Source organism: Aricia agestis, chromosome 10 (assembly GCF_905147365.1).
Source record: "Aricia agestis chromosome 10, ilAriAges1.1, whole genome shotgun sequence".
Taxonomy (NCBI): Eukaryota; Metazoa; Arthropoda; class Insecta; order Lepidoptera; family Lycaenidae; genus Aricia; species Aricia agestis.
In genome coordinates, this window is record NC_056415.1 from 5,908,269 (window position 1) to 5,929,837 (window position 21,569).

At 37.0% G+C, this 21,569-nt stretch overlaps 1 protein-coding gene across 1 annotated transcript in view; it reads left to right on the top strand.

The window, feature by feature from the left end:
• Nucleotides 1-280: 280 nt before the first annotated feature.
• The window catches only part of LOC121730968 (elongation of very long chain fatty acids protein-like), a 75,317-nt gene continuing 54,028 nt past the window's right edge, over nucleotides 281-21,569 (top strand). Inside the window, exon 1 of the mRNA XM_042120219.1 lies at nucleotides 281-394. The gene's annotated coding sequence lies outside the window, so the exon portion shown is untranslated. The remainder of the gene's footprint in view (nucleotides 395-21,569) is intronic.

Here is a 21,569-nt window from a genome sequence, read left to right on the forward strand (position 1 = left end):
TTAAAGCTAAAGGACGCCTTATTTAACTATAAAATAACTTTAACTTTAACCACGCCTCTGCAGCTCTGGTGCAACCCAACCTTAGACTCCATCAAGTAAAAACAATATCCTTTGGAGAAGCAATTATTAGAGTGTAGAAGGCTTTTAGCTCTCGTCTGTAGCTGTTATCGTTCAAGTTGAGGGTACGAGATGGTGGAGATCAGATATAGCACGTCCACGGTGCGTAGCGGTTATCACAAGTGTGACGTCACGCGCCAAAGATATATAGGCAACCGTAAGCGGCGCGCGCGCACATTGCACAAAACGTACCTCGCGCGGTAATATTGCGGCTCGGTATCTGCTCGCAAGTGAAGTTTACGAACTATTTACAGTGATAAAGTGATAATTAACAGTGGTATGTATTTTTTAATTAGATCGCTATTTTAATTACTTTTTTGGGTTAAAGTAGTGCAAAAATTGCACTATTTTCATTGTTATTAAATATTTATTAGTATCAATGCTACAATAAACGCCTTGTATTTTAAATAAATGAAATGAAAATACACTTCATACTGCAGCCTCAAGGTGTAATGCGAAAAAAAAACATTATTCTACTTTAGGTCCAAATATTGGTCGAATAACCAGTTTCAAGGGAAGGTCCACAACAGCCATGCTGTTTACTATCATCGCTTGTGTCAACTAATCAGAGATGTTTTTTGTTAAAAAATAAACTTACAATGTAAAATGTCGTTAAAACCATGAGCTAGTATTCATGGTAGCCTATAAATTTAATTTTATTTTATTTATTTATTTAACTCAGGCATCTTGGCCCATATTATAAATACCTTATAGACTAACATACATACAATGATACTAAAAACTAACACTAACACTAAAACACTAAACACGTAGGGCCAGAACTCCTCCTTCTCGAAGGTCGGTAGATGGTGCGTCGGGACTCTCACCACAAAGGAGCTAAAATTCACTTTGTGGCGGGACTCCAAGCGCTCGACCCTCTATAAAGGCCATATGTACCTAAGACCATAAAGGTAGTATTTTTATTTTTTCCTTTATGCTCTATTTTTCGGATTTTGTCGTTGGCATTTTAAATATATATTAATATTATTAAAATTAATTTATTATTTACACGAGACAGTAATGTAAATTATTATTATACAATCGGTTTATGCAGCAAGGGTTTTGTGGGGGAGAAAATATAAAGGTTGAGTTATATTCTACTGAAACTCTAAAGACAAGTCGGTACTAATCCTTTGTCTTATTAGATAATAAGACAAAGGATTAGTTTTGACTAATCCAAATACAGCCGTCTAACGGCCATTCCCAATATTTGATCTATCTCTGGTTTTGCCCTACTAGAGATAGGAATAGCTCACAATGGACATAGAATATATGTCTCTAATGTCTAATGTGAGCTATTCCTATCTCTAGTAGGGCAAAACCAGAGATAGATCAAATATTGGGAACGGCCGTAAGTAATAAAAATCGGCCAAGTGTCAGTTGGACTCGCGCACGAAGGGTTCCGTACCAATACAGAGCAAAAAACAGGCAAAAAAGACAACGAAGTCTTAGTAATAGGGTCCCGTTTTTACCCTTTGGGGACGGAACCCTAAAAAGCAGATAGCAAAAACCAAATATTCCTTAGCGTGTTGGATTATGATTTTCCGTATTTTCTTTAATAAAATTCCTCATCAGCTCTTTAAAGAAAAATTCACCTTGCTACTTACATAGAGTACTTGTAACTTTTTGACCTTAAAGCGAAATGATGTGCCACTTTCAGGCAAAACGTGTTAAACCAATACCGACTTTACCAATTACATAAACCAGGTGCATAATAACATCTTCTCAAAACGATTAAGGTCCCAACGAAATTCTCAAAATAATGTTAATAATTACATCATAACGGCGCATCGGAAAAACCCGTTAGTTCAGATACTCATAATAATCTGTAATTGAAAATTAATTACATTATACCACAGTATAATGACACACAGTAACTCAGTTGGTCCTTAATGAATCGCTAAAAGACAAATTCTTAGCGCAAGCCAACATGCCCTTGTTCTCGTTAAGGGCTTATTCCACCTTACTAAATTAAGACGTCTAAATTGATTCAGTAACTAAATTTAGTGAAGTGAAATAGCATTTAGTAAGTTAGGATCCTAATTAGCGAACTAAATCGGAAGAAGTGTGGCTTCTGATTGGTGGAATCAGAAGCTTTCAATAAGTCTTTTTAGGATTCTAATAAGGACGTCTAGTAAGGTGGAATAAGCACTTTAACTCATATTCGCTTATGTTTAGGCGCCGATTAAGGCGGTTTGTGTGAAGATGGTAATAATAATAATAATTTATTACCCACCACAATAATACAATATATTAAAACAGGGTTACAATTAGAAATTCATGCAAAATTAAAGTAAAAATAAACTTACTTTAAACACATCAAGTCTCAACTTAACGTTAAGATATAATATAATTAAGTACTTTTTACAACTAAAATGATTGTCCTGTGGACCCCAAACTAGGCGAAGCCTGTATCTTGGTGGTCCTAATTTTACAGTAATTAATTTCACCACCAGGAATTAGACGCGCTTTCGGAGGAAAGGACAAATCCAAGTATTCTTTATTATAGTCTATTGTATATTTTTTTATTGCATCAATACTTAGTAAAAAAGACTACCTTCGATCATGTTCGATGCTGCGCCGTGCGCGTGATAACTTATTTTAATGTCAAGTATATTTTATAATGAGTCTTGGAAGGATTGTTACTCGTTAAAGTTTATTCGTCTTTTGTTATTAAAGAACAATTATTTTAAGCTGAGGGTACAAAAATTTGGTTTTTGTTACAAAATAAAAGTGGTCCAAAATATATATTTTTATAGCAGGGTTTCCCAGTATCAACCTTCAACATTACCACAGTGATTCCCTTTACTCCTTTCGAATACTTATTTAAGTTTTTGTAGGTAGATACTACAATAATCCTAATTATACAGTGTGTAACAAAAATAAGTAATATTACTTTAGGGTATGTACGTCATTCACTGTGAAAGTAGCAGCTACGAAAGACGAAATTTTTTTTTCACTTTTGTATGGGCAAGGGCCCGTGCGTCACGAGTTTCACCATTCAAAAGTGAAAAAAAAATTTGGTCTTTCAGCGCTGCTACTTTCACAGTGAACTCTCTACAAGGAACACGTACACACCCTAAAGTATTATCACTTATTTTTGTTACACCCTGTAAATGCGCCAGGGATGTTTTTGTCAGCCTGTTTGTTACCTCTGCACGCTTAAGCCGCTGAACTGATTTTGATAGATCTTACAGTCTTATAAAAAGTATATAAGACTCTAAGAGTCATATATACTTTTTATCCCGGAAAAATGTACGGTTCTAATAAACGAATTTCTGGGCAATGGAGTTGCCGGCGTCATCTAGTTAAGAATAACTTTAACTTAACATGAGTAACATAAAATTATGTAGAACATTAAAATGTAGATAGTAGAGACACAAACACACAAATACACTTAGGGCTTGTTTCACCACTTTCTGATAAAGTGCCGAATAGGCTATTCACAGCTTTTTTGACAGATTCTCCATACTTCATCTGTCAAGTTAAGTGGTGGATAGCCTATTCGGCACTTATCAGGAAGTGGCGAAACAGGCCCTTACTAGAAAAATATTTTTAGGTTATAATTTTTGGATCCTGAACAAACAATATACCTTAGATTCCAGCGAAATATGGACCTGTCCAACTAAGTGTGTGAATATTTTAAAATTTAAACCCGGAAACGCAAAAATGTAGGTACCGGTTTCCGTCGTTTTATCTTTCATTAAAGTTTTAATATCACTGGTCCGTCCTCAGTCCTGAAGTATATTTTGATATTAATTCCTTGTTCAAGCTCATAATACGTGTACCAAAATATATCATCCAGAAATGTTAACGTTCTTTCAAAATATATTATGGGACAGTAACGTTAATTATAACGTAACTGTCGCATAATATATTTTGTTAAGTTAATATTTTGAGCTTCTACAAATACGTTTAGGGTTCCGTAGTCAAGAAGGAACCCTTATAGTTTCGGTCTGTCCGTCCGTCTGTCCGTCTCTCTGTCCGCGGATTTGCTTAGAGACTATAGGACCTACAAGGCTGTAATTCGGCATGAATGCAGATATTAATGATGCCGACCAATTGGTATATTATAAATTCTTAAAAAATATTTTTTATGGTACCTACCCTACACATTCCCTACACATTTCGCGTCCACCCGACCGTGTGGGGTGTCGTTGGATAGTTTTTTTGTATAATGTACATATTACGAGTATTCAAAGATCATTTTCCAATTTTGGGATCCATTTGTGAAATATGAAGTTTTAAAGTGAAAAACATTGTTTAGGGTCCAGTCCAGCCCTCTTCTACCAGCTAAACGGTTGCTTCTGAAAATGTGAATAAATTCATGGGAGTAGGAAATATGCTGAATTTAAAAGGAAAACTATCACGGCTAAGAAGACTTCATAAGTTTTTGAGTAATAGTCGATCAACTAAAAAAAAAACATTCGGCGAAGTATAAAGAACTTTTCGTTCAAATTCCTTTCAACGTAACTGATGTTGTTGGTAGTGTAAAACACATTATCGGTACATTATTTGAATATAAAAAAAGATTAAAAAACTAGTGGCACTACGGAACCCTATATTGCGCGTAGTCCGACACGCACTTGGCCGGTTTTTCAATTTAAAAACTCTGCCCGCTACCGAATACAAAAAAACACAATATGGTGTTAACATCCTGTTACAGAGCAGACCTAATGTCTACAGTAAAACATCGTGTTTCCTTGTATTGTCGCTATAAAACTATTTGATTAATCATAATATAAAACCATTTAAAATATGACAATAAATCGACATCACGACAGTGGCTAGTGGCCAAAAAATTATTATAATTTATGGCCATTATCGAACTTGGCCACACCTGTTATAACCACGCTAAACCTCATTTGACTAATAATGGCAGTTCTGATAAGAGTAAAGGTACAAGTTGGAAGCTGACTACATGAAGCGGCAATAGCCGACGTGTCATCGCGACACTACTGGTGTCTGGTTTCTATGTAAAATTATTATTTTTTTATGAAATAAAGGGGCAAACGAGCAAACGGGTCACCTGGTGGAAAGCAACTTCCATCGCCCATGGACACTCGCAGCATCAGAAGAGCTGCAGGTGCGTTGCGGGCCTTTTAAGAGGGAATAGGGTAATAGGGGAGGGTAGGGAAGGGAAGGGAATAGGGGATGGTAGGGAAGGGAATAGGGTGGGGGATTGGGCCACCGGTAAATTCACTCACTCGGCGAAACACAGCGCAAGCGCTGTTTCACGCCGGGTTTCTGTGAGAACTTGGTATTTCTCCGGTCGAGCCGGCTCATTCGTGCCGGAACATGTTTCTCCCACACGTATTCTGAAATACCCTCCGCAGCTAGCGACACTTTTCATAGAAATACATAGAAACCAGTAGTGTCGCGACGGCACACGTCGTCAGCCGCCACTTCATGTCGCCAGCTGCCAATCGGCACCTTTGACTCGTAGTATCCTCTACCGCGTGGATTTCAACGTGACTTCAAGACTCGCACGTGAATAGGGTTGGCAGATCGCGGAAACTTGTAACTGGACAGTCCAGATTTGATCGGACATCAAAAGCCGGATAGAAGAAACAAATTAATAATTTACTCAACTTATTTTCTTTTATGAATCTATTTTTTTTGTTAAATTCTGTGGTCTCACGAAAAACTATTCAATTATGTTAAGAGTACACACATTGGCGTTTCGCTGAATCAATTCAGAGCTCTAGCTCTGAATTGATTCAGCGCTCGCCAGTAAGCGAAACTTCACTAAACTAAGCTAAATAAGCCACCGCTCATTAAATTATTTAGAAGGCAAACCTATGTAAAAAAAAACTTGTTATAACTTTGCTCGCTTTATGACAAAGGACAAGACTCGGTAAATAAAGTGAATATTTACGGTATTATATTATTACAATTATTCAAAATTGGCAGTTTTTTTTTAATAAAGTGTTTATTTAGAAGTGAGGTTATTTGAAAGTTGCGAAAAAAGTCGTCCATATTTTCATCAAAATCGAAAGTTACTTTTTTTATTTGGAATTAGTAATCTTCTAGGTACGTAGTAACATTTGTTGTAGAGTTATTATTTCTTGTTAAAAAACGTTTGGGCCTTATGTTATAGTTTTTCTGGTTATAACACATGTAAAGCTTTTCACATGCTAATTGTTACATAACATTATGTTCGGAGGTCAATGACACGGAAATGTGCTAACAAATTCAAAATATTCGATGATGGTCAAGGTGATCGAAGTCCACTTCGCACGATGATGTGAAAGAGCTCATCAGGATAATGTATAATGTTTAATGATGCTAACATTGAAAGTGATAATGACAACATTATGTCATTTAAAGCTCAATTTTATACATAAAGTTTTAATATACCTAGCGGAATAGAGCAACAATCTCGAGATGTCAAACGAAACCGACATTGGTTTCATCTGTGTGTAAAAATATGTGTACGTATGTATACACTTACACAAGCATGATTGAACATGATTTCTATGAGATTAAATTGTCAACATGCGGCACGTGCCGACTGGACGTCAAAAACAGAGTGCTGCTGTTTTTGACGTCCAGTCCAGTCATGTATCACACGTCTCTTCTTACCATGCAGTGTTACTGATAGTGACATCTGTCTTGCTCAGGCCTTTGTTTCTCTATTCCGCTAGGTAAGTATATTAACTATATGATTTTATAACTCCAATTTCCGGAAAATGATTTTCATGAAATACTCGTAATATTTTCTCACAAGTCACAACGCAGCTGCTGTTATTGCATGCATGCAAGTTAAGTTACGAACGGAATAACCTCCTCGTTTTTTGGAAGTTGGTTAAAAATAGGATGGATATAGGCCAGCCACGAAATCGCACTTATTACGCGACGCGACACGACACGACACTTCACGTTTCATTGAACTGACGTTTTACAAACGTGAATCTGACGTCTTACAAACGTTATTTTTATAGAACTTGTCGTTGCAGAATCCAGCGCGGTCTCGTCTTCAAAAAAACATAAAATTCTGTTTGAAGTTCGATCAATTCATCAGAACAGCGACAAAAAACTAGTTTCATCTGAAGTTGTTATGTAACAATAGTAGTTGGTTAGCATAATAAATGACCCCAGGTTTGTGAGATCGAACTATAGTAACATATAAATGTTACTAGCATGTGAAGGCCTCTGCCTTAAGGGCTACTGGCGCCTGTGTGCAAAAAAAGGATTTTGCCTAAAAGGGGCTCCCCTTTAGGCACATTTTTTTGGGTCCTTGGTTTTGGCGCCCCCAAAGATGGCGATTTGGCGCCCCTAGAGGGTGGCGCCCCTGTGCATTGCACACATTGCACATATGGTAGCGGGGCCCTGTGTAAAGGATTACATGCTAGCAATAATATGGCTTTATGTATTGTCGTATCATGACTACCTCGTTTACGTGACAAAGGATAGCAAAAATAGCCATAGAAAATCCTCTCCTCCCCACACCCTTAAGTCTTATCTTCATTACGAACCTTTCTTTCTCAGCACGCTGCACGTACGTTCGAGTTATGAAAAGCGGGACTGCCTATCCCACGCGGGACATTTAATTTTGTTTAAAAAAACGGGACGTCCCGCCAAAATCGGGACGTCTGGCAACGCTGATACACCTGCCAAGTAGAGTGGCAAAACAGTGCCCTTGGCCGAGCACTCGGTATGTAGGTATAATATTATATTCGCCTATCGGCTATCACCATTATCGTGCTCGGACGAGGGCACTGTCTCGCCTCTCCACTAGGTGTAATCAGGCCCCTGCACTGGAGTTAATTCACATTGGAATAGCGTGAATTTTGAATGACCAATTCAAAGGAACATGCAACTTAACCACGAGCAGCAAGTCCATCATTTCAATGTGTATCTTCTCGTGCAATAAATAAAGATCAGTTTTAAAATACATCACATTGCATCAATTGAACTGACCCTCACAAGTCAAAAGAAGGTCACTGGGTGCAATTTCTCTGTTTATCTGACACTTCACTTTTACTAGTGGTTTGTTGATGATCGGAGCGAATGGTAAAGTACGAGGATTGTAGAAAATGAATTACAATGATACCATTCTCCTGCTTATATTAAAGTGACATTGGTCAGTGAAAACTAGGTAACAATAGTAAGGCTTTCTAAGTATTTTGAAAATAAAATATATTAAATACGAACTTCACATTTAAAAAAATATCCAAAGCTGAACATAATATAACCTCTTCCTTTTTGGAAGTCGGTTAAAAATAGGAGGTCGCTATCTTGATATGCTTATTTACTTGCATTGAGTAGGCCATGGAATAACTTTTTGGTACAGCACAGCTGAAAAAATTTACCCTTCTTTAATTTATCACGGAAAAGGATATACTACATTGTATCGAAACGAATAATTGTAGTGCATTATTAATCAACAGTATATTTAATTAAAATTAAAATTCCGTTATGGACTTGTGGACGTAGTTAGGCATATTTTCATTTCTTTTATGATGACAAAAGCGCCTAGGCAATTAGGCGCTTTTGTCATTGTCGTGTTATACTTAAATGTACATTTTTTTACATTTAAGTATAACACGCGGCATATCATAATTAAAATGGGATTAAAATACACTCTGTTGCCAATCCAAAAAGAATAATATACCCTTCACCTTGAGTTATTCAGAGCAGTGAATGTGATGAAATGTAGCTTCATAAAGGAAATAATATATTATAGTAATTAACGATGCATGAAAGTGATAAAAAAACGTTTAATTTATAAAAATAATAACTCAATATGTAGAGTGTGTTGTGTGTGTATTGAATATTGATATTATTTTAAAATAGATGACGCCCACGACTCCGTTACGTCAAAATTCGTTTATAGCAGAAACCGTAAAATTTTCCGCATTAAAAACTATCCTATGTCCTTTCCCGGGACACCAGGTATGTGCATACCAAGTTTCAGAAAAATCGGTTTAGGGGTTAAAGCGTGAAGAGGTAAAAAGCAGACAGACACACTATCGCTTTATTTATATTACTAGCGACCCGCCCCGGCGTCGCACGGGTATAAAATATATATCCACTTAAAAAATTATTAAAATCGATAGTCTATGATCATTCACGTGGTCTACTTCTTATATTCTGTGCCAAATAACATAAAAATTGCTCCAGTAGTTCGCGAGATAAGCCCTTTCAAATAATTTTCCCTGTTTTTTCCACATTCTCCTATTAGTCTAAGCGTGAAAAAATATAGCCTATAGCCTTTCTCAATAAAAGGGCTATCTAACACTGAAATAATTTTTCAAAAAGGACCAATAGTTACTGAGATTAGCGCGTTCAAGTTAGCCCTTTCAAATAATTTTCCCGTTTTTTCCACATTTTCCTCTATTTCTTCGCTCCTATTAGTCTTAACGTGATAAGATATAGCCAATAGCCTTCCTCTATAAATGGGCTATCTAACACTGAAAGAATCTAAATATTAAAGAATAAAAAGGATTAAAGGGAACAAAGGGACATGAGGGAAAAAAAGCGACTTTGATTTTGTGTGATTTGTTGCCCGCAACTTCGGTAGCATCGATTGTCCTCTATTGACCGCTCTAAATGGAAACACAAAATTATTTCGCTTATATTCAGATCAATGCGAAATGGAGACCTTATAGAAAAAAACTACAGCTTAAAATTAGAACCTCCTTTCGGAAATAGGTAAATACGGTGTAATGTGTTACTCAGCAAAGTAAATAAGGCGTGTTAATGAATAAAAGAGCCACCAAAGCCTGAGCGGTGTTGTAACATAAGCCCGTGAATTAAACCGCAAATTCGTGTTTCGCAACGTTAACCAATCTCGGCGGCGAGCGTTTTTAACGCATAATGTGGATCATTTTGTTTGATGGTGAACATTCGTTAGTTAATAGTTAAAAGTTTAAAACAGTAAAGGTACAGTTCGTGACGCGACCAAGCGACATCAACTGCAAATGACGTGTTATAGCGACACTACAGAAGGCCTATACAAGCGGCAAGCGGTTATCGTAAACGCCAACGCCACAAAATGTATGGGATTTTACATTAGTATTTGCTAGCGAAGCGACTACTTATGTCAAATCGCATACATTTTGTTAGCGTTTACGATAATCGCTTGCCACTTGTGTACTAAGGGTTGATTCAGACCACAACGCGACGCGTACATGCATTTCTAAATTTGTATGGATTTGACAGATTTCAATTGCATCAGACGTCTTGCGAATCTGTCAAATCCATACTAATTTAGAAATGCATCTACGCTTCGCTTCGCGGTTTCTATGTATTTATATGAATTAGTGTCGCTAGCTTCGTGTTGCGACTTGCGAAGGATAAATTTTCATAGAAATACAACATACAAACCAGTAGTGTCGCGACGACACGTCGTCTGCAGTTGTCGCGACTCGCGTGTCGCTCGATTCCAGCTTGTACCTTTAACGTGGGTTGCACCATAGGCGTTGTTATAGTTACTGCTAAGGTTAAATTTAGCAATAACTATAACAATAACACAGTATAGCAATATGACATATCCCTACAGTAGTGAAACGAATACAGTACTTGCGCAGAGCAACGGAGGGGTACCCGCGGGGAAGCGGGCGGCGCGGGCCCGCGTACACAAACTCGCGAAGTTTGTGTACCTGCGCCCACAGGGGTGACGTTGGCGCGTTGTCTACGAATTTTGTGTTGTAAAACGATAACTTATCTTATAATAAATATTCAGTGTACGGATGTAAATCTGATTCAAAAAACAAAAAGGATTTAAATTTTCATAAATATCGGCTCACAGTTTACACTAATATTGTGTTGGCCTTGGCGGCATGTATTTGCATCTCTGTTTTATTGTTTAAGTTGTAAGAAGTGTAACAAGGATAGAAACAATATAGAATAAATTAAAAATCTGTCAAATACCCTGTTACATACTAATTAGTACCTACCTACCCAGGTACACACTACACATATCAAGTGTAACATACCGCGCCCTTACCGCGCACGTAAAAAGAGTTTTGAAGTGCTTCTGTTACACCTGACATGTGATTTATTATAGGATATTTAATACATATATTCAAAATTTCGAATGCGTCTTCATTATTTTAATCCTTCGATCGTGATTCGTGGATCCTTGGAAATTTATTGTTATTCAATTGTGTCTCGCTTACCGGTGAGCTTATGGGGCTTGATGGGTTAATGCCGACAAACTCGATAAACTCGACCGATTGTTTAATAATTGCCTCCGATTCATATTCAACCTTTGAAAATACGACCATGTTTCTTCGTATCGCTCCAAGCTACACTGGTTACCAGTACGTCAGCGCCACTCTGTGCAGGCACTGTGTGTGCTATATTCCCATCTGTATGCTAATGCTGCATCATCCCCATACTCCCGAATATCTTGCCCCTCACTTTCAATACCGTTGCAGCAGGCACGATAAAAACCTCCGATCCACTTCAAATCAGCTTTTAAGTTGCCCTTCTTACAAGTCAAGTTCCGTCCACTTTTAATATCCAGGCTATTCTCCTCTGGAACGCTCTTCCTCCGGAAATCAGGATGTCAAAAACCAGAGATACTTTTAAGCGCAGGGTACGTGAGTTTCACTTGAAACAGTTGGCAGACTCTTAGTTTTCATAATTTATGGCATAAATTAATATTTATAATATTTTTAGCATCATCATTGATCAACTATATATTATTATAATATAGTTATTATATAATAATATATTACGTATGGTTATTGGTTTTATTTATATATAATTTAATGTGTGATAATATGTATATTATAAGTATAGTATAATATTATACAAAACATATATTTTATAAGTATAATATATATTTATTTATTTTTTCTGTCTTTTCCTCTTTTTCGACTGGCACCTATACAACTTTGTCCTTGTATCGCCCAAAGGTTGACTGGTAGATAATGCCATACGGCATTAAGTCCACCTTTGTACCTATATGTGCATAAACTTTTTAAAATAAATAAATATGTAAATATAACACGCTGATTAAACAGATTAAATGATAACATTTGCATTACAAGCACAATATTTTATTTTTATTTCCCGTTTCGTGGCAACCCTGGCATATCTGCTCGGTACCTGTCATCGGTGGCGGCATCGTGCGACGTCAAAGGCGTTTCGTTACTGTAGGGACTAATATTGCTATACTGTGACAATAACCACAGAACTTGACAAATGTCCAAGTGTCATTTGTTAAAGTTAAAGTTAATAGGGATGAGGGTATAAAAATGAATTATTCACTTTAACCAAGCAAAATTGAACAGTTAAGGTTATCATCAAAATATGGCGTCCATTATTGACTTAAACCAGAGATTTGACAGTTCATTTGACATTTTGTTATAGTTATAGTTAAAGTAAATTGGTGCAACCCACTTTAAATGTTATAAATTTCATCGGTATTAAAATTACAAAATATGCGAAACCGCGTCTGCTTCTATTATGTATCTATTCAAACTTAAGTTCGAGTTTATTTAGCCATGGGGATATCTTGAGATCCAACGAAAGTTTTCATCGCGCAAAACGTACGGTTTCCGCGCCGTGATCGAATTACGGCACTACTAAGTTGTAGGAAACAGTGTGTACAATAAAATAAACATGCGTATCAAAGAGGGAGTCGCGTCGTCAAGGTATACGGCAGTGTTAAAATTGCCTTTTCTAGATTATGACACAAATGGCGAAACCAGTTTACCGAAGTATTGTTAGACGCATGGCTTATTTGGTACGTGTAAACTTGGTGTAAACAGGATGTTGGAAATTACGGAAAATGCCCGTGGAAACACTCGTTATAGCTTTGAGTAATGCCTCCGTGGGCCAGTGGTTTAGAGTGTGGCTCTTGACTCGGAGGTCGCGGGTTCAATTTCCGATGTTGTTCGAATGAGTGTTATAAAAGTTGACCAATCGTGTTATGCTATGGGTAATTCAAAGACTCCGTGGTCTAGTGGTCAGAGCGCGGCTCTCGATTCCGGAGGTCGTGGGTTCGAATCCCGCGTTGGAAACATGTTATTTCCAAGTTTGGTTAAGACAATTCACAATGCAGACTGATCACCTTATTGTCTGACAAGTAAGATGATCCATGCGTCGGATGGGCATGTAAAAAGTCGGTTCTGCGCCTGATCTCTCGCCAGTCATGTCGGTAAGTCGGTCCTGCGCCTGATCTTTAGCCAGTCATGTCGGTCTTCCGTCTCACTGGGTTATGAGAGTGAAAGTAAGAGAGAGTGCTCTTGTGTACTGCGCACACACTTGGGCACTATAAAACTTCTCCTGCGTAACAGGCCTGGTTTCAATGGAACTGGCCACCGTCACCGAACCCGGTGTGGGGAGTATTATTAGGCCAAATTACATCTTTCAAGAACAGGCAAGATAAGGAAGTAGACCAACGTATTGAAAAAGCATGGAAAAGCTTTTGGTCCATGAAAGATCTTATGAAAGGGAACCTTCCACTTTGCCTAAAACGTAAGCTCGTGGACATGTCGCCCATGACTATTAACAATGTTGGATGTGCAAAATCGTCATTTTTGTTTTATTTCATAAAATATGTCCTGATAACCAAGGCTATCGTAAGCTGAAATGAAAAAATCTATATTATGCGTAGTTTCTGAAATAGCCACATTAAAAATGTCGTATATTACTAAGATAGCCCGCTAACAATGTCGGATAGTCACTACCTACGTTGTTAACGGAACGCGGAAGCGAGTAAGAGCGCACGATATGCCATATCCGACTATGTTAACGGAGGAAATAGACGTCGCGCTGTCACTTGATTTTTTGCTACCGTAGTTATATTTTTTACTTTTCGACGCCATTTTCAATGTCTACAAGATCAGCACGGCCAATTAAAACTTGGTACTCAACGAAATTAAGAAAAATATAGTAAAAGGCAAAAAATGCTGATGGTAATATTATGTCCAAAGCTAACGCTAGTGCGGAAAATGGTATTTACTATTCTTTATAATCTTTTTAAATATTTTTAACAGTATAGCTTATGTTTTATTGCTTTCGATTTGATTATGAGATCAATTCTTAACTTCATCAACATTAATTTATCGTAGGTAACTTAAAATTGTAGGATGTACCACATCCAACGTTCTTAACCGGGTTTTCAAATGTGTAAAATGTCGGTAGTACCACCACATACGACATTTTTAATCGGTTTTATAAATGGTTAAATTGTCGGTAGTACTAAATCATAATCATTTCAGTTATTTTTCTTATTGATTAAATGGCGCTTGGAGTTTGTACCATATCTATCGTTGCTTACCGACTTTGAAGAAATTTTAGAAGGCTTTAAAATGGGTAATTTTTGTGCGAAAATTAGGTTTTTGTTGGCACATGTCATACATAATGAATTAATATAATTTTTTATTTATTAATCGTATTTTTCATGGTTTTGCGATTTGGTGACTAGTAGCCGCAATAAAGCCAGACTTTCTTGGCATTTTGCTATTAAGCAGGGAGGCAACAAACATAAAGATTTACTCAAATTATGTAAAAGTGGCATAATTCCTAAAAATAATATCTAAAATGCTATTTAAAATACCACAATGGATCAGAGAAAATCTCGGATGAAGAAGACTGCTTTTGAATAATTTATCTAATAAATACTAATCTCAATTTTTCATGTAAACATAGGCTGTGGTGGTATTAATTTGTGTTGTATAAAAAAAAATATAAAAAAATTATATCAAATAAGTAAATGTAGCTTAAATTTAAATAAATATTTACCCAACGCATGGACACCGCGCGCGGTACTCGGTAGCGCGCCCGCGCCGGCTACATAGTAATTTACTAAGTGTCCATGATTAATTTATGTAAAGGGAAATTTGGTCAAAAACTAAATACCTATTTGAATTACATAATTATAATGAGAATCGAGTACCGAGTACTCTCCTGCTGTATATATTACTGCTGTATGTATTTATAAAGTTGTAAACCATATTTTATTATTAACTATTATTTTATTTTTACGGACTTCAGTAAATCTGCAGAGGATTTAGGTAGCTTACTAAATACCTTGTGAATTTATGGCTAATTAATATCAATTTTATCTTAAATATATAATTGAGGTTCTTAAGCAGTCAAATTATAAACAATTAAGTAAAAAATACATATAAATTAAAAGAGTTATTTTACGACACTCGGTAGTTTATAGATATTATTATTATAATGAAGTAAATATATTGAATTTTCCGACTATATAGAATAAAGATCAATGTCAACCATATTTTATAGATATTAAATAAAGTTAGTGATTGTAGAAATACTTTCCGAAATACGTCCCGTGAAAGTTTCTATTGCTGGGAAAAATGAAAATTACTTATGAGGGAACGCGGGTGCAGAGGAATTTAAACGACAAAACTATTGCCAATTGCCATCACGGTTCACCCTGCGCCGGCACGTGTATTGTGATAGAGACAGATACAGTAAATCAAGATAACGTAGTCCTCTGATTCCTCCTTCAAAATAGAGCCTATCTAATTATTTTTTTAAATATCTTCAGGAAGAGCGAGTCTATGCCTCTACGTTTTTATTTCATCTTAAAGATCTTTCTGGTCGGTGGATTGGCTGGGTACGGGGCAGTCATTTTTTTGCGGTTTTGAAGGGTAATATTTTTTTATTTATTAGTAAATTTAGAAAAAATATACTTGACGAATGCCAGCCACCGGAGCAGGCTGGGTTTCGCAGAGGCTTTAGCACCATAGACCATATTCACACCTTAAGACAAGTTGTACAAAAGTCACATGAGTACAGGCAGCCATTGTGCCTTGCCTTTGTGGACTATGAGAAGGCTTTTGACTCTGTTGAGACCTGGGCTGTTCTGGAAGCCCTGCAACGATGTCAAGTCGATTGGCGTTACGTCGAAGTTTTGAAAGGTCTATATAATGCCGCGTCTATGTCATTGCGTGCATATGCGTGCTACCCGTTATGACCTACGGGGCGGAAACCTGGCCTTTTACAGCAGGGCTAGCTCGTAAGTTTTTCGTCGCTCAGCGTGGTATGGAACGCGCTATGCTCGGAGTTTCTTTGGCGGATTAGCTTCGAAATGAAACAATTCGTCAAAGAACTAAAGTCACCGACATAGTGCAGAGAATCAGTACGCTGAAGTGGAACTGGGCTGGTCACGTAGCTCGAAGAACAGACGATCGCTGGAGTAAACTTACTCTGGAATGGAGACCAAGGCTGGGGTGTAGGTCGACCACCAACTAGGTGGGACGACGATCTCCGCTTAGTTGCAGGCCCATGTTGGATGCGAGTAGCAGGAGATCGGTCATCTTGCGTTCATTGAGAGAGGCCTATGTCCAGCAGTGGACGACTATAGGCTGATATGATGATGATGATGAAATTTAGAAAAAATTTAACGTAGAGCTTTAACAGATCCCAATATTGTATAGAAATCACTTGTCTAGGCGTATTGTCCAGAGAGTAAATTGGGGAATACGTTTGTATGGAGAAACAGTGTTAGCGTTCCCTCTTATTGGCTTGCGACAAACTAATTTCTGTGCAAAGAAGTTGTAGAATTTTCTTAAGGTATTTTCATCATCATCATCATTTATTATTAGCCTATTGTCGTCCACTGATGGACAGGCCCATGTTGGATGCGAGTAGCAGGAGATCGGTCATCTTTGCGTTCATTGAGAGAGGCCTAAGGTATTTTATTTAAGTATATTTTGAAAAGCGATACTATTTCGTGAAATAATCCGAGTTATGTAAGCGGTGAGTTGTGTTTAACGAGTTACTGTAGATAAATAACATAATGAGTGTGAACAGAATGAAAATGGTCCATAAGTGGTTTACAATTTGCATAGTCTCTCGAGTGTTTTTCATTACCAACAAACAGACTTGGACATCTCCAAGTTTTGAATATGCGTATTGGTGCCCGTTCGAAAAAGTCTACTTATATGTCTAGAATCTTCGTACAGTTAAAATACTACTTTATACTAAAACCGTACATTTTCTGGAGTAAAAAGTATCCTATGTCCTTTTCCGGGACTTAAAGTATCTCCATACCAAATTTCAATAAAATCGGTTCAGTGGTTTAAGACAGACAGACACACTTTCATCATTTATAATAAAAAATAAGTTTTTTTTATGAAATAAGGGGGCAAACGAGCAAACGGATCACCTGATGGAAAGCAACTTCCCTTGCCCATGGACCCTCGCAACATCAGAAGAGTTGCAGTTGCGTTGCCGGCCTTTTAAGAGGGAATAGGGGAGAGTTAGGAAAGGTATAGGGAAGGGAAGGGAATAGGGTAGGAGATTGGGCCTCCGGTAAACTCACTCACTCGGCGAAGCACAGCGCAAGCGCTGTTTCACGCCGGTTTTCTGCGAGCCCTTGGTATTTCTCCGCCGAGCCGGCCCATTCGTGCCGAAGCATGGCTCTACCACGTAAAAAAAATATGGATGAAACGAAAAAGACGAAATAAGAATAATAATTCACATTCAGTTTTTTATAGACGCTTTGCAGCAACAGCAATATTTCAGATTTCTAATCAAGAAAAAAGTTAGACTTACCTATTAAAAATTGCTGCATTCACGGGACTCTAAAAGGAAAGTTATCATGGAAACTCTGAATAATGAAATATCTACAATTCAAAACCAATCTATTATTAGCAAACAAACTCTTGGGAGGTCCGATACCTATTTAAATTATGACACGTATTTTTACGATCTATAGAAACTCATAACCTTGCAGGAGCTACGAGTATATTGGTCGTACGCATCAGCTGTTCCATGGATAAATATTTATGTCATATTATTGGCTATCAGTAATCCAGAATCAATTCTAATGTATGCTTATTCGATGTTTGTATTCTCGTAAGGAAAGATGAGGTTAATCTCAATTGTAAATAGTAAATTATGGGAAAATCTCGCCATCTTTGTAGGAAAATGGAGCCATCTGCATTTTAATTTTATGACGTTTTGTTTTTTATGATGTGTGACTTTGTGACTGGAGTTTTAATGATAGCCGATGAACGTACAATTAAGAAATAATATTTTTTTAATTTCAATAAAAATACATATTTTTGATTTTGTTTTTGATGAATAATTTTATTCTGCTTTGACATTTACCGTTTTTGCCCACGTACCGTGCTTAGAATCGGAGAATAAGGGTCAATTCAGACCGCAACGCGACGAGGCGAGGCGCGGCGCGGCGTGGCATTTTGTATGGACTTGACAGATTTCAATTGCTTGAGAAGTCTTGCGAATCTGTCAAATGCATACTGATTTAAAATTGCATGCGCGTTGATGCATTTCTAAATTTGTATGGATTTGACAGATTTCAATTGCGTCAGACGTCTTGCGAATCTGTGAAATCCATACTAATTTAGAAATACATCTACGCGTTGCGTTGCGGTCTGAATCAACCCTAAAGGTACAAGTTGGAAGCCGGCTACTTGTTGCAGCAGACGACGTGTCGTCGCGACACTAGTGGTTTATATGTGTCGCTAGCTGCGATTTGCGAAGGGTATTTCATAGAAATACATAAAAACCAGTAGTGTCGCTGCGACACGTCGCCTGCGGTTGCGACATGGCGCTCGCTGCCAACCGGCACCTTAATACTTAAATCCTTTTACTGCCAACTGCCAAGTGCCAGTACACGTTTTCTCTTAGTAAGTAAATCTTTTTGAGATGTGTTAAATTAATTTTACTACATACTTACATCGCAACACTAGATATTATTGCAAATAAAGATTATGATTATGATATTTTAAAGAATTACGAGCCCGATTTTGATGAAAACTAAATCTGTAATTTTTGGCCAATTTAAAACACTATATTCATGTGACTATAGTGTTTTTAATTGTTCAAAGTCCAAAGTTACTCGGACTTTGGACTTTGAACAATAAAATTACTCTGCTAATCAACACAAACACGTTTCTGCGGACTAAAGGGACTTTCCAAGTTTATGACATTGAATCCACTTTCAAGAGCGCGTGAAGGAAGGCAATTACAGAACGAGTCCAACTAGACTCGATCTCAATACCCTGTCTGGAATTCGCCATAGTAAAAACAACACCTTGTGTAATCTTAGCCGCTGGCTTTAAATAGCACACGATTGAAGACGAAGGTGGATTAAATGGATAGCTAACATTTTATAATATAAGGGCAATTAGTTATCTTTTCCCTTATATTATAATACGAGCTTTTGCCCGCGGCTTCGCTCGCGTTAAGAAGTATTATTATATACAAATTTTCATCCCCTATTTGAACCCCTTGGGTTTGGAATTTATCAAAATCCTTTCTTAGCGGATGCCTACGTCATAACATCTACCTGCATGCCGAATTTCAGCCCGATCCGTCCAGTGGTATGGGCTGTGCGTTGATAGATCACTATGTCAATCAGTCAGTCACCTTTGAGTTTTATATATATAATAATATATGTTCAGAGAGTTATCCCAAAGACTGGTTGAGAAAAGTAACGATCCCAGAGCTGGCGCTTACCTCGGCCAAGGTATCAGTCTTGCGATACAGCGAGGTAATGCTGCCAGCCTCTTGGGTACATTGCCCGCAGCCTCTGACTTAGATTTAGTTTTTTATATATAGTCTTTGTTTTATATTTTAGCATTATTTATAGCAATTATTACTTATTATTATAATTATCATAATAATATATAATATAACCCTTTAAAGTAAAAAATATAATTGGCTGGGCGTGTTACATTTGTCGTTAACATTGGTTTTAAGTTAACTACTTTTTGTACGATACAACGACACATTTTTATATCAAACCTGTAAATATAAAAAATCCTCTTACGATGTATGTTAATCAAGAATGTGTTTTTCAAAATTACACCCCAATGAGGGTTCATGCAAATACGATATTTCAATTTATTTCCGTATCTATAAAAGTACGAGCTTTTGCCCGCGGCTTCGCTCGCGTTAAGAAGTATTATTATATACAAACTTTCATCCCCTATTTTAACCCCTTGGAGGTAGAATCGATCAAAATCCTTTCTTAGCGGAAGCCTACGTCATATCATCTACCTTCATGCCAAATTTCAGCCCAATCGGTCCAGTGGTTTGGGCTGTGCGACGTGCGTTAATAGATCACCATGTCAGTCAGTCACCTTTGAGTTTTATATATACACACATATAGATAATAGGAAATTTTACTAAGGATTACATATTTAAATTATAATTACACAAAACAGTAAAGGGTATTGTTTCAATATTATTCTATTTGAACAATATATTTACTTAGTTTGCTCGAGTGAGCGCCAACCGCTTTATCTTCTTAACTGCAACATCAACATTGAAGTTGTATTTACAAAGTTTTATAGTACGGAAAACAATCATCGCATCGCAATACCAGAGAAATCACAAGTGCGTGGCTTGCTATTTCCTAAAGTTTTGTAGGCTTGTATTACTACAATTCATTATTAAAATATTATATTGTACTATTGGTTTAGTTATTGCAGTCATTTTCAAAGTGTGGCTCCGCGGAACCCTATTCCCTAGGGCTCCGCGATAGGTACATAATTATATTGTTTTTATAAATGTTATAATAACTCATCAGACACTATAAAGCTTAGGCCAAACCTACGCGACCAGGCGACTGCGAAGCGGAGCGTCAAGTTGTCAATTAATGTGTGTTTTGTATACAAAAAACACATTTCACAACTTGACGCTCCGCTTCGCAGTTGCCTGGTCGCGTAGGTTTGGCCTAAGCTTTAACTTGGAGACAATTAATTCAAAGACAAAACATTCTTTTTTTTTGGAGTCTGTTACTTCTTCCTTTGGTGGGTTCCGCAACCAATAAAGTTTACAAACCGCTGATCTATTGTCATAATATTTCTGACCAATGCTTAAAGTGCAGAACAAATCTAAATTATTTGTTAGCCATCTGAATGAACTGCAAAACTTATTGTCAATCCTAAATAAGAAAATAAAAACTAGAGAGGTGTCAAGGGACACCCGGATGGAACGAAGTTCCTTTCAATTAATGTGTGAATCATATGTATTAAATAAATTGTTTCAAATTTCAACGCTTTTCTATTGATATTCTAGTGTCAAAATATTGACTTTAATATTATTTTTAGACATAATTCCTGCAACAGTCTCAAATTAAGTAAGTCAAATAATGACAGATTTGCCGTGTATTATTTGTCTAACGGTATTTAAGATTCAATATAAAAAAAAACTAAACTATCAACGCCATCTGCCTCTAACATACAGGTACTAATACAAAAGTGTCGAGGTCAAATCAAGGTCAAATTTCGTTCTGTCTAGCCCCCTTTACGCCGAACGCGCGATAAGGAACTACGTTCCAAAAAATGTAACATCATTTTCTCACACCCATTTGAGGGACTTTTTTTATTTCTCTTCAGTAATTTTGTAACATGTGTAGTAACACTGCACCTGTCAAAACTAATTGAAAAAATATACAATACTCAATTAATTATTATTTAAATATGAACCATTAACATTAGTGGTCTTGGTCACATACATCTCAAGCAAATGCTTACTTT